Raw genomic sequence first — 13,954 nt, 5'->3', positions numbered from 1 at the left:
AAATTTTCATTGGAAAGAATAAAAATTAAATCCATTTATTTATAAGAATAAAAATCCAATAAAAATTTTATTGTAAAGAAGAAGTCGATAGAACAAATAAAAAATGCGGCGGAAAGCCTTTACAACAGAATCAGTGAAGCAGCAGAAACAATATCCAAGTTAGAAGACAAATTGCTGGAAATTTTAGTCAGACAAAAGAAGAAGAAGAAGAAGAAGAAGAAGAAGAAGAAGAAGAAGAAGAAGAAGAAGAAGAAAGAAGAAGAAGAAGAAGAAATTAGAAAACTAAAAAACATTGTTGGAAATCTATGGGATACCATCAAACACCCAACATATGGGTCATGGGAAGAGAGAATGGATTAGAAGTCCTTTTTAGTGAAATAATTACAGAAACCTCCCCAGTTTGGAGACAGAAAGGGACATCCAAGTACAAGAAGCACATAGAACTCCTAATAGATATGACTAGAAGAGATCTTTACCACAACATTATAGCCAGACTCTCCATAGTAAAACATAAAGATTATAAAATGTACACAAGAAAAATGCCAGTCTATTTACAAAGGATTTCCAAATAGACTCACAGCTGACTTACCAGAAATGCCACAGGCAAGGAGAGAACGACGTGATATATTTCAAGTCTTAAGAGAAAAAAACTAAACCCAGAATACTGTAACCTGCAAAGTTCTCATTTATGAATAAAGGGCATATAAAGACCTTCCATAACAAACATATTGAAAGAATTTCTTACCACTCATCTAGCCTTACAAAAGATGTTCAAGGATATGCTGCACACAGAACCACAGAAACATGCTCATCACAATGAAAGGTCAAAGCAGAAACTCTTCCAGTAAAGGTACAAAGGAAATCCAAAATAAACAACAGGTATATTTATGGAAAAATGGCAGGGCCAAGTCATTACTTATCAATAGTCACCTTGAATGTAAATGACTTCAATTCTCCAGTTAAAAGACACAGACTGGCTGAATGGGAAAAAAAAAATCTATTTGCTGCCTACAGGAAACACATCTCACCAACAAAGATACATGCAGACTTAAAGTGAAAGTATCAAAAAAGATATTCCATGCCAACAGAAACCAAAAAAGAGCTGGTATAGCTATCCCAATATCAGAAAAAATAGACTTTAACACAAAAACAGTTGGGCATTATGTAATGATTAAGGGATCAATTCAACAGAAAGATTTACTATAATAAATGTATGCACACTTAATTACAGGGCACCTAGTTATTTAAATAAAATGTTGATGGATCTAGAGGGAGATATAGACTCATACAATAACAATGGAAGACTTCAGTACCCCACTTTCAGCAATGCAGAGAACAACCAGATACAAAATCAACAAGTAAACAACAGTTAATCGACGCTATAGACCAAATGGACCTAATGGATATCTACAAAACTTTTTATTCTACAGTTGCAGAATACACATTCTTCTCACTAGTGCATGGAACTTTCTCTAGGATAGACCACAGGCCAGGTCATAAAGCATGTCTCAGCACATTCACATGCATCTTCTCTGACCGCAATGGAATGAAGCTGGAAATCTACAACTCAAGAGTCTCTAGAGCACACAAAAACACATGGAACCTGAACAGTCTGCTTCTGAATGAACAGAGGTCATAGAAGAAATGAAAAAACTGTTGATTAATAGGTTTTTTTATACTATTTGTTGAAGTCTTTACTTAGTATAGAGTTAATCTTCTGTGTATAAAGTTAATTGAAAATAGATATTAGTAAAAAATAAGAATGGGAATAGGAGAGGGAGAAGGAAGAAGGGTAGGGGGTGGGGAGGAGGTTGGGTAGGAAGAATCACTATCACAGTGTTCCTAAAGTTGTATTTATGAAATGCTTTAAGTTTGTATACCTTAGATAAAAGGTTTCTGGGGGAAAAACAAATCTAGTCACAGAAACATATACAACACTTACCATTTCTATAAGGTCCAAAATCAAGTAACATTACATGATATCCATATATCGGGTTTTTTAAAAAAGATTTATTTATTTGAAAGAGTTACACAGAGAGGAGAGGCAGAGAGAGAGGGAAAGAGAGAGAGAGAGAAAGAGAGAGAGAGAGAGGTCTTCCATCCACTGGTTCACTCCCTAACTGGCCACAACAGCTGGAGCTGGGCTGATCTGAAGCCAGGCGCCAGGAGCTTCCTCTGAGTCTCCCACACACGGGTATAGGGGCCCAAGGACTTGGGCCATCTTCCACTGCTTTCCCAGGCCATAGCAGAGAGCTGGATCAGAAGTGGAGCAGCCGGGACTCAAACAGGCGCCCATATGGGATGCTGGCACTGAAGGCAGTGGCTTTACCCACCACAACACCGGCCCCATCTTCATATATTATTTAGTAATGTTTACATTGTGATAAAATGGTTAGGTTAGGAAACAAAAAAGTTAAACAGAAATCATGTGCATGTTTCTTGGCAAGAGGTAGAGAAATGAAATAAGGTAGAAACACAAAATAGATACAGATACTGGTAATATTCTAATTCTTAAGTATGAGTGGTGATTCATATGGGTGTTTTATTAAGAACTACAAAGTGTATTTTGGTTTATGCATTAAAATACACCTAATGACAAGGGAAAAAAAGATCCTACCTCTTTTTTAAAAAAAAATATTTATTTATTCGAAAAGCAGAGTGGCAGAGAGAGAGGGAGGCAGAGAGAGACAGAGAGAGAGAGAAAGAGAGAGAGGTATCTTCCATCCACTGGTTCACTCCCCAAATGCCCACACAGGCAAGTTAGGCCAAGTCAAAGCCAGAAGTCAGGAACTCCATCTGAGTTTCCATGTGGGTGGCAGAAACTCAAGTACTTGGGTTACCATCCACTTTCTCCCAGGTGCACTGGCAGGAAGCTGTATTGGACATAGAATAGACAAGACTCAAACCAGGCACTCCAAGATGGGATGTGGGTGTCCCAAGAAGCAGCTTCACTCCTGTACCACAACACCCACTACTGTCCTTCCTCTTAATAGTACTATAACGAAATAAAAAATAAAAAGAATAGTGCTATAATGAAAACTAAATTTCAACATGAGTTTTGGGGGATAAGCATTCAAACCATAGCAGAATATTGCCTGAAAAGGAGCATGAGGATGAATTTTGCCAAAATTCATTGAATTCAAACATATAGTGTCTATGCATTTTATTGTTTATAATTAACATCTCCATACACATAATAATAATAAAGAAAAATAAAAATAAACTTTTAAGGAGTAATTCAGTATTGCTTCTTAGAAACAGAAGTTGTAATATCAACATCCTGAACTTATCTACTCAAACAAAACAAATCAGTCTGTCATCATGTTCTCCCAACCCAAGAACCTAGACATGGTAGAAAAATAAACAAGAGTGATGCTGAATCATCAGAGAAAAGAAATTAAAAACGTAACCAGCTGACCTCAGTGGGCTTTTACTGCAGCCACACATCACTGGAAATCCCTTACAGAGGAACTCTGTGGTTTTGCTTTACTCACAGGCTTAGTGGTTAATCTGTAGGAGGAACTACAAGACAGTCACTAAAAGTATGAAAGACCTAATAATAATAATTTTTTACCTTCAAAAAAAATGTAACCAGTTTGCATGACATCATGTCTGGCTAAAATATAGAGATGGAAAAAGGAGCCCCATTTCTCACCAGTCAAAAGTAAACCTAAGATTAGTCAACTAATAAGTAGAACATAATGCTATTTTTCTGTAACTTTTTCATAGGAAAAAAAATGAGATCTTTGTATAAAGACTTCCAAAATCAGGATGATAATTTGTGAGCCCTAAATCTTGAAGAAATGATACTTTATTTTATTTTCTAAAAGCTTTATTTATTTATTTGAAAGTCAGAATTACAGAGAGAGGTAGACAGAGAGAAAGGTCTTCTATCCTCTGGTTCATTCCCCAGATGGCCGCAACAGCCAGAGCTGCGCTGATCCGAAGCCAGGAGCCAGGAGCTTCTTCCGGGTCTCCCACGTGGGTGCAGGGACCCAAGGACTTGGGCCATCTTCTACTGTTTTCCCAGGCCACAGCAGAGAGCTGGATTGGAAGAGGAGCAGCCAGGTCTCAAACCGGCGCCCATATGGGATGCCAGCGCTTCAGGCCAGGGCGTTAACCCGCTGTGCCATAGCACCGGCCCCATGACACTTTATTTTAGTGAACTACCGAATCACTTATGGGAAAAAGTCATTCTTAACTATTTCTCTTTCTCCTCCTATGTTTGTTTTCATAACTATTTCAATAATAAGAATTATAGTAGTAGTATTAAAGACCTGTATTAACAGCTATTTCCAGTTTATCAACTTTTTTGAAAAAAAAAAATCAAGTTGTAAACTTCTATTCCAAACAAAAAATGAAGTTCTTAGGAATCTCAGCTTGACCAGATAGGAAACGATTTTAAGACTTTCATGGTGCATTGAGGAAAACTAAGTTTTTTTTAAAAACACACATTTGTCATTACCAAAAAAATAAAAACATCTTTAGATGAAAATAACAAATACCCATGCTGCATAGGTAATGCAGATATTTCCAATAATCTGTTCAGTAGGAAAAAAGCAAACACGTAAGTTCTTCAGCTGAAATCTTTAGTTAATTTCCTATTGCAGGGATTTCATATTCGCTTCCTCTTGTTGGATGACTAAACCAGATGATGGTAGAGATGGTAGGTGGCATTTACGCAGCTCCACCCTGCTCAGCCTCCTGGGCGAACAAATTCTCAGCTAGCAGATTCACTGCCTTTATCTTTTCCCTGTCTTGCGGTTTAGGGTTATCTGGACATCTGTGTGTGTAACTGAAGTTGTGGCAATACCAACACTAAGGTGGGTCTCATCTCCTGGATTTTCCTTATCCTCTTCATTGACGTTCTCTGGGCGGTCTTTAGCAAGGAGGACCCCTGCTGAATCATGGCCTATAACCCCAATACGTACCCTGTCTCATGTGTCTACTTTGCTCTCCTCCAACCTGGCTGTCAGCACCTCTCACCCCTTCTTCCTGCACAGGAAGGATGGAATACTGGGGTTCACACCCCTAGGGTCTCCACATGGAGTAAGGTGGGCATTTCACCTGCAGTGTGGTGGGTAGGGTTGGGCCTGGTCCCTCCTTTTCCCCACTTACACTATTCTGGAAGCTGTGCTGGTAATGGCATGAATGGAACGTATAAAGATGACGGTCCTCTGCATATTTGCTGCCTGTAACAGTCGCTGCCTCCTCACCCTTTTCTCCTTCAACAACCTCAGACTGCACAGTCTCCATCATCTCCTACACTGTGAAGGTACTTCCTGAGGTTATTCTTCCCTACGCAGTCTGGTGTGCAAATATATCTTCCTTAATATCATTCCTGCTGATGAAACCAGACCCATTTCTTTTTTCTTCTTCCTTTTTTTTTTTTTTCCCACAGGCAGAGTGGACAGTGAGAGAGAGAGACAGACAGACAGTAAGGTTTTCCTTTACCATTGATTCACCCCTCAATGGCCGCTGCGGCCAGAGCACTGCGCTGATCCTAAGCCAAGAACCAGGTGCTTCTCCTGGTCTGCCATGCAGGGCCCAAGCACTTGGGCCATCCTCCACTGCACTCCCGGGGCCACAGCAGAGAGCTGGCCTGGGAGAGGGGCAACCGGGACAGAATCCAGCCCCCCAACTGGGACTAGACCTGGGGGTGCTGGTGCCGCAGGTGGAGGATTAGCCTATTGAGCCGCAGCGCCGGCCCAGACCCATTTCTTACACTGAATCATTTTACTGTTCCCAAAACCTTCCTTGCAGATAAACTACGCCCACCTAAAAATCACATTGCTAAACAACAGACGAACATGGGGCCGGCACTGTGCCAGAGTAGGTTAAGCCTCTGCCTATGGCTTTGGCATCCCATATTGGCACTGGTTCGTGTCCTGGCTGCTCCTCTTCTGATCTTGCTCTCTGCTTACAGGCAGGGAAAGGAGAGGAAAATGGCCCTAGTGCTTGGGCCCCTGTACCTGCATGGGAGACTCAGAAGAAGCTCTTGGCTCCTGGCTTCCAATAGGCCCAGCTCCAGCTATTGCAGCCATTTGGAAAGTGAACCAGTGGATGGAAGATCTTTCTTTCCATCTCTCCCTCTCACTGTCTGTAACTCTACTTCTCAAATAAATAAATAATTTTTTTTAATTTTTAAAAAGAATAAAAGAGCAAATAGTAAGGGGAAACTAGTGCCACAGTTGTCTCCTGGCTCCTAAAAATACAGAAGCTCCGTAAGATGTTTCCTTTGGAAAAAAAAAATCACCACTTACATTGATAATAGAATGCGAGGACTTTGGGCTACAATTCATATATGGCAAAGTACACATATTCTTCTTCTCATTGTAACCCAATGTAACCCAAAATCTTACTGAAAATCAGAAAGTAAAAATGCAACAATTCATAAGCACAGAGAGAATGAGAGAAAAGATACTAGCAGTCAAGAGATGTCAACAAAACAAAATTATGATGACCAACTTAGCAGACTAGAGGAAGCTGAAACTAAATGTTTGCAACAGGGATGAGGGTGGCAAAACCAAGATTTAGTTGCCAAACTCTCCAAAGGGCCAGAATTATGACTACAAGTTATCTCTGAATGCCTGAAGCAGATGAGGCTGAGAACAAGAGGAGGGGTTGATGAGTCACATAAAAGTAATTCAACCACAGACCCTCCTCCCCACTCAGCACAGTCACAAAACACCCCCACTCCTCTGCAGAAGGCTAGGAATTATTACCAGGGAAAGTCACCACCAAAATCTCCCGGCTTAGGAATACCAGGAACATATGGCGCATGACCGGGGCAATTCACTGGCAGCACAGACTGGAGGCGAAAGTGTGCATTCTAAACAAACAATGAGATTCACCAACCCACAGCTCCCAGAGCCCTCTGCCACCACCATCCTGGAAAGAAATCGAAGGATTCCTTGCTGCAGAAAGTGACCGGCCCCAGAAAGGAAGGCTAACAAATACTGGCCAGAAACAGCCTGATCCCTGACTTTGCTATCAACTCTACCACTGGCTGCATCTCAGATCCGCAGAGCTTGCATTGCCCAGGGTCAGCTAACATTTGAGGAAAGCCCCAGGCTGGAAAGAAAAACAATTGGTTTGTGCAACCTTGCAAAGAGAGAAAAAATAGGTTATATATAAAATATTAGAGACTATAATAACAGTCTTCACAATGAAATAGGAACAATGCCCTCATAATTTTGAGGAAAAATATTCAAACATACAGAATTGTATGCCCATGAAAACCACCAATCATGAATAAATAAATTTTATTTATTTATTTATTTGAAAGACACACTTACAGAGATAGATAGAGAGATACAGAGAGAGTAAGAGAGACTCTCTGTCCATTGGTTCACTCCCCAAATGGCCACAATGGCTAAAACTGGGCCAGGCAGAAGCCTGGAGCCCAGAGCCTCATTTGGGTCTATTCATGGGTGGCAGGAGCCCAGGTACTTGGGTCACCATCTGCTGCCTTCTCACGTACATTAGCAAGGACTGAATCAGCAGTGGACAGCCGGGACTCAAACCAGCATCCACATGGGATGCCCGTGTCATCCCAGATAGCAGCCCAACACGTTACATTTTAAAAGTAACATTCTTCTTCCTTCTTTCCCTCCTATCTCCCTCTCTCCCTCCCTTCAATCCTTCCTTCTTTTCTTCCTTCCTTCCTTTCTTCTTTCTCCCCCCCGCCTTCTTTCTTCCTGCTCCCTCCCATTTATTCAAAGCTCAGAGCCACAAAGAGAGAGGGAGAGATACAGAGAGAGAGGGAGAGATCTTCCATCTGCTGGTTCACTCCCCAGTTGGCTGTAACAGCCTGGGGCTGGGCCAGGCCAAAGCCCGGAGCCAGGAGCTTCTTCCCAGTCTTCCACGAGGGTGCAAGGATCCAGGCACTTGAACAATCCTCCACTGCTCCCAGGCACATTAGCAGAGAGCTGGATTGGAAGTGGAACAGCCAGGACTTGAACTGGCACGCATATGGATGCTGGTGACACAGGCTGCACCTTAATGTCACAATGCCAGCCCCAGTTGATTTCTAAACAAGATTGAAGTTTAGGTCTTGGCTCATTTTTTGCCTGTCGGTGTTCCAGCACCATTTATTATAAATCTACTCTTCCTCAAACTGAATTTCTAACTTGCCTTTGCAAAAAATTAATTGGGCCACATTTGTGTGGTCTGCTTCTGTGTTCTCAATCTGTTCTATTGATCTGTATGTCTATCCTTCTGCAAATACTACACTGTCTTGATCACTGTAGCCATAACATAGGCCTTAATATCAGATACAGTGATTCCTCCGTGCTATTAATCTTTTTCAAGACTGTCCTAGTCTCTGAAACTTTCCATATAATTTTAGAACAGACTTGCCCAGCCCTTTCTGTTGTAGGCATTTGGGGAGTGGGTGAATCAGCAGATGGAGGATTTCTCTCTCTCTCTCTCTCTCTCTCTCTTTCTCTGCTCTGCCTTCCAAATAACATAAACAAATTTTAAAAATCTTAAGTCACAGCCAGGTATGGAAGAATACACACATATGTTAGCAGTGGTATTGGGATGGGATTGGAGAGAATGCAGATCGGAAGTCTTTCAGCTTTCACCTTACATATTTCTGTATTGCTTGAAATTAGACAGAGCGAGAGCGAGAGCGAGAGCGAGAGAGAGAGAGAGGAGAGAGCTCTTTCTTCCACTGGAGATCTTCCATCTACTGGTTCATTCCCCAGATGGCCACTACAGCTGGGGCTGCACCAGGCTGAAGCCAGGGGCCAGGAATGCTGCTCAGGTCTCCCTCACAAGGACAGCAGGCACATCATCCTCTGCTTCCCAGGTGAATTAGCAGGAAGCTAGACCGGAAGCAGAGGATCCAGGACTGGAACTGGCCCTCCAATGTGAGATGCCGCGGGCTCAAGCAGCAGCTTAACCCGCTGCACCACAATATAGGTACCAAAATTACTTTTAGAATAAAATTGTTATGTGTATTTTTAAATTACTTACAATGTTTTCAGATGTATGAGGTACGGGATGCATATTAATTAATGCCAACATCAAGTAACTCTTACTCTTAGGCCATAAGTCAAATTGAACTTAATTGATTTAATTGAGGGTATAGAAATGTTATAATACAGGCAGCCTAAAAATTTAACTTTTCACCTAATTTATTATACTCTTTTAGATTTATGCTGTTTTTTAGGGATTGTACCCAAATATTACTAAACAACTCCCTTGGTATTTTAGATAAAGGCAAATCTGGTCCTCATTAGTGAGTCATTCCTTCTGGCTCTGATGAAACAAACATGGGATTTCAGAGGCATAGAAATGGACCATTGACCCACACTTAGATAGTAAACAGGAGAGATTATAAAGTTCTTCCATTGTTTTCATATGCAGAAGATGCTGTTAATCCATTCCTTCTGAGGAATGGATTTTTTTTTAAGATTTATTTATTAATTTGAAAGATAGCATCACAGAAAGGTAGAGGTAGAGAGAGATTTTCCACCAGTTGGTTCTCTCCCCAGATGGCTGCAACAGCCGAAGCAGAGCTAATCCAAAGCCAGGAGCCAGGAGCTTTATCTAGGTCTCCCACCTGGGCACAGGGGCCCAACTTGAGCTGTCTTTTTCTGCTTTCCCAGGCACATCAGCAGGGAGCTGGATCAGAAATGGAGCAGCTGAGACTTGAACCAGTGCCCATATGGGATGCCAGCACTGCAGGCATTGGCTTTACCCACTATGCCACAGCACACACCCGAGCAATAGATTTTAAACTTATTTTCTGAGGACCTGTTGGATTTGTGTCTCTCCATCCCATACTCAAAACCTCCTGTGACACTTGCAACTTGCATTCCCATGGTTGTAGCGTTCATCTGTCAGGGCTTTTGTTTGCAAGCAACTGAAACGTAGCTGGCTATCTTAAGTAAAAGGGAAATGAAAGGCCAGATGGGCAGGCTGGAGAAATGGGAATATTCTCAGGGCGGACTGTGTGACCTGATCAAACAATAGGAGTCTAGGCAACAGTCACCCGGCAGGACAACAAGGCCTCTGCCTCTGTGACAAATCTGATTTCCATCTGTTCCCACAACCATTCCCATCCTTTGCATGACAAAGTGCAGGAGAGAACATCCAAAAGGATGATTGAAGGTCAAACATTGCCTCAATGGAACAAGGCCAAGGTGGCTACCACCTCTTACAAGAATACATTAGGAGATTTTTGTCAAAGGGCAGATGAGAGAGCTAAAATAGAATCCCACAGTTTGCATGGCGGCCCTGATCATGGGTAAAACTACCTGGCCCTAATAGGGAACTATTGTTAACTTACGGGTACAATGCTCCAAAAGTACTAAGAGCACAAGAGCACAGCTCCTGAATCAGCCTTGCTTCTTCTTCTTCTTTTTTTTGTAAAACCACTCATTTTCATGTAGGAATAATGTATACTTTCAATCCCAACAAAGTATAAAGTGATCATGTTTCATTAATAATCATAAACAGCCAAATACTAGGGAAGGGAGTACTTTAAAGTATAGAGAAGGTAGAAGGAGAGGCAAGAATGACCCCTGGACTGAGCAAAGCCCACACGCAGCTGCATCCCTGCACCCAGCGCCTACATCCCACCACCACCACTGCCACCGCCGCGCCCAGCAGAAGGACTGAAGGGGATGCTAAAGGAGTTTAGGCCAAGGCGAAGGGCGAACCACAAAGATCCACAAGGTTGTCTGCTAAATAACTCCTCCAAAGCCAGAACCGAAGCCTAGAAGGGCCCTTGCCAAAAAGGGAGAGAAGGTGCCCAAAAGGGAAAAGGGAGAAGTTGATGCTGGCAAGGATGGGAATAACCCTGCAGACAATGGAGACGCCAGACGGACCAGGCCCAGAAAGCGGCAGGTGCCGGAGACGCCAAGTGAAGCGTGTGTGTTATTAATAACTGTGCGCTCCTGGTAACTATACCATTTGAGATACTATTTTTTTATCAAGTTTTTACAAAAGTGCAGAGTTTTGTTTTACTTTTTTTTAAGCTATGTTGAACACAGCTTAACACTTCACTATTGTTTTGGAAAGGAGCATGGGTCACTAACAGAAGGATCTAAAGCTGGATTGATGGGAAAACTCCTTTCCCTTCGATTTTTGAGAGATGTCCTCTTAGCTCTCAGGAAGGATTCCTTGCCATTGACACACAGGCACCAGGGCATAAAACTAAATTCAATTTTACGCCCTCTTCCTCCTCCCTGTCTGCTTTCGGCATCGCCTTAACTCCCTCAAACCCAGAGACCTGCTGGACCTGTTCCCCAAAAATGTGTTATCTGGACTTCATAGTGACCCCACTGAGGTGGTGTCCCCCAAAAGGGCAACAGTTCCTTTTCTAGATAGTGGCTCTTCAAACTGACCATTCTGTCATTTTCATTTCCTTTCCTGAAAGTCAGGGTCAGCTTGCAGAAAGTCGCTAAATAACGTGCCTGATATGAAGCGGCAACCCTCACAGCACACTTCCCCTTCTCAGACCTCCCATGAAGAGTTCGCTGGGTTTCATGGTGGCTTTCTGATTCTGGTGGTCCAGTGAAGAAGGGAGCTGAAAGTTGTTCTGTTCTGCTTGTACGTGACTGACTGCCCATGTCCTGCCTGAAATACCATGATTGTTTATGACAAGAATCTTCAACAAAGCTGGATACACGCGGTGCGCCGGCCGCGGCGCGCCAGCCGCGGCGGCCATTGGAGGGTGAACCAACGGCAAAGGAAGACCTTTCTCTCTGTCTCTCTCTCTCTCTCACTGTCCACTCTGCCTGTCAAATAAATAAATAAATAAAGCTGGATACAGTTTGGCTTGGGGGGGGGGGGTAAATAAAACAAAGTATATACAAGGCAAAGAACAGCCTATTATGGGTCATTCTTCTCAGCTGTAGGCAATTACAATCAGCTTTAAATAAATAAAGATGATGGCTTTAACAAATGCTGTAATATCCTTGCCCCCTAAAGTCCGGCTAAAATGACACTAAATTGTTCTGTTTTAAAATATATCTAATTTAAAGATTTTGTAAGCTAAAAAGAATTTGTGAGGGAATCTGAGATAAATAACTGATTTACACTATAGAGAAAAAGAAAAAACGCTTTGAGTTGATAGTGCCATATGCTGCTAGAAGTGCTGGAAATGTAAGGATTGGTTGCAAGAGCTTACAGGAACCTTCGTAACTCTAAAATCCATGCCCTAATCTTGATCAGATTAGCCACTGTCCTTTCCTTCTCCTTCTGCTATGGAAGACTAGAGCGTTATTTTTCCCTTTGAAAGGGGTAAAACAGAGGGCAAAATTAATGGTAATAAAGAATGTAGGTGGGTCTAGCACTGTGGCGTAGCAGGTAAAGCTACCGCCTGCAGTGCCAGCAACCCATATGGCCGCCAATTTGATACCCAGCTGCTCCACTTCTGATCCAGCTCTCTGCTTTGGCCTGGAAGAGCAGTGGAAGATGGCCCAGGTCCTTGGGCCCCGGCACCCATGTGCAAGACCAGGAAGAAGCCCCTGGCTCCTGGCTTCGGATCAGCACAGCTCTGGCCAGTTGCAGCCAATTGGGGAGTGAACAAGCAGATGGAAGACCTCTCTCTCTCTCTGCCTCTCCTTCTCTCTCTGTGTAACTCTGACTTCCAAATAAAATAAACAAATCTTTTTTAAAAAAATAGGTAGTAGGGGGTTAAAAATGAGGGATTAAGTGAATATTTGCATAATCAATGATGAGCATCAACAATTTCTTTCAGGACGTTGCAGCTAGGCTGTATCTTTCAGGCAAAACTTTATTGGAAGACTTTTATCTGGGAATCAGAACCAGTCCTAGGATTCAGACCTAAAGACACTGATGTTGAGGGTTTCCCAACAGGACCATGCAGCCAGATCAGCCCTTGAATGAAACTCACAATCAAGGAGACTCGCCTGTGCACTCAGCATTTCCAATTTTTTTTTTTTACCCCCATTCTTAAATATGAGCAAACACTCATGGGATTATAGAATTCAGTAAGCACTTAACAGGAAAAATGGTGATGACAAAAATTGAACAAAGGCCCAGCCCTGGCTGTTGCAGGCATCTGGGGAGTGAACAAGTCTTTGGAAGATCTCTCCTCTCTCTGTCTCTACCTCTCAGCCTTTCAAATAAAAGTAAAAATAAATGAATTTTTACAAATTAAGTAAAACACATAAAATTTTGAAGTGGATTATTTCTGAGAATTGCAAATTTAGACAAACTATCAATCAAGCATATCAATCAATATTTTAGCAGGAAAAGAATGGTGTCATCTGGGGCAGGGGATGGGGGAAACAGGTAACGGAGGAGGTTTAATAAAGAGATGGACTATACAGTTTTGGGCAGATTACTCTTACCGTGCCCATGCAAGAAGGGAGGAATGAGTTGCTCATTCCCAGAGGGTACCTGTATGCAGAGGGCCACAAGACCAGAGCTCCATGCTTTAGCAGAGGATGCAAACAACTGCCTCAACCTAGCAAGAAGGAGGTCAGGAAACCAATACCCCAGCCTCACCCTCCATCTTCCTCCCTCCGAGCTCGTGCCTGTGCCTCCCATTGGCCACACACCAATGAAAGTCAGATGGCAAATGACTTTGATGCGGTCTATAAAAATTGGTCTCTGGGGCCAGTGCTGTGGTGCAGCGGGTTAAAGCCCCGGCCTGAGGTGTTGACATCCCATATGGGCGCCGGTTCGAGACCTGGCTGCTCCTCTTCCAATCCAGCTCTCTGCTGTGGCCTGGGAAAACAGTAGAAGATGGCCTAAGTCCTTGGGCCCCAGCACCCACGTGGGACTCAGAGGAAGCTCCTGGCTCCTGGCTTCGGATCGGTGCAGCTCCAGTCTTTGCAGCCATCTGGGGAGTGAACCAGCAGATGGAAGACCTCTCTCTCTGTCTCTACCTTTCTCTGTAACTCTGTCTTTCAAATAAATAAAATAAATCTTTAAAAAAAAATTGGTCTCCATGGAAATCAATAGGGTG

General features: G+C 42.7%; 1 long non-coding RNA gene and 1 pseudogene across 1 annotated transcript in view; both read left to right on the top strand.

The window, feature by feature from the left end:
- The window catches only part of LOC127491844 (uncharacterized), a 43,862-nt gene that overhangs the window by 17,672 nt on the left and 12,236 nt on the right, over nt 1–13,954 (top strand). Inside the window, exon 2 of the long non-coding RNA XR_011387295.1 lies at nt 4,770–4,823. This is a non-coding gene — a long non-coding RNA (uncharacterized lncRNA). The remainder of the gene's footprint in view (nt 1–4,769; nt 4,824–13,954) is intronic.
- Nucleotides 10,529–10,880, top strand: LOC138849131 (non-histone chromosomal protein HMG-17 pseudogene; annotated as a pseudogene).

Source organism: Oryctolagus cuniculus, chromosome 3 (assembly GCF_964237555.1).
Source record: "Oryctolagus cuniculus chromosome 3, mOryCun1.1, whole genome shotgun sequence".
In the NCBI taxonomy this organism is placed as follows: domain Eukaryota; kingdom Metazoa; phylum Chordata; class Mammalia; order Lagomorpha; family Leporidae; genus Oryctolagus; species Oryctolagus cuniculus.
The sequence above is the reverse complement of the archived record's forward strand: the minus strand, read 5'-3'. Positions and strand labels throughout refer to the sequence as shown.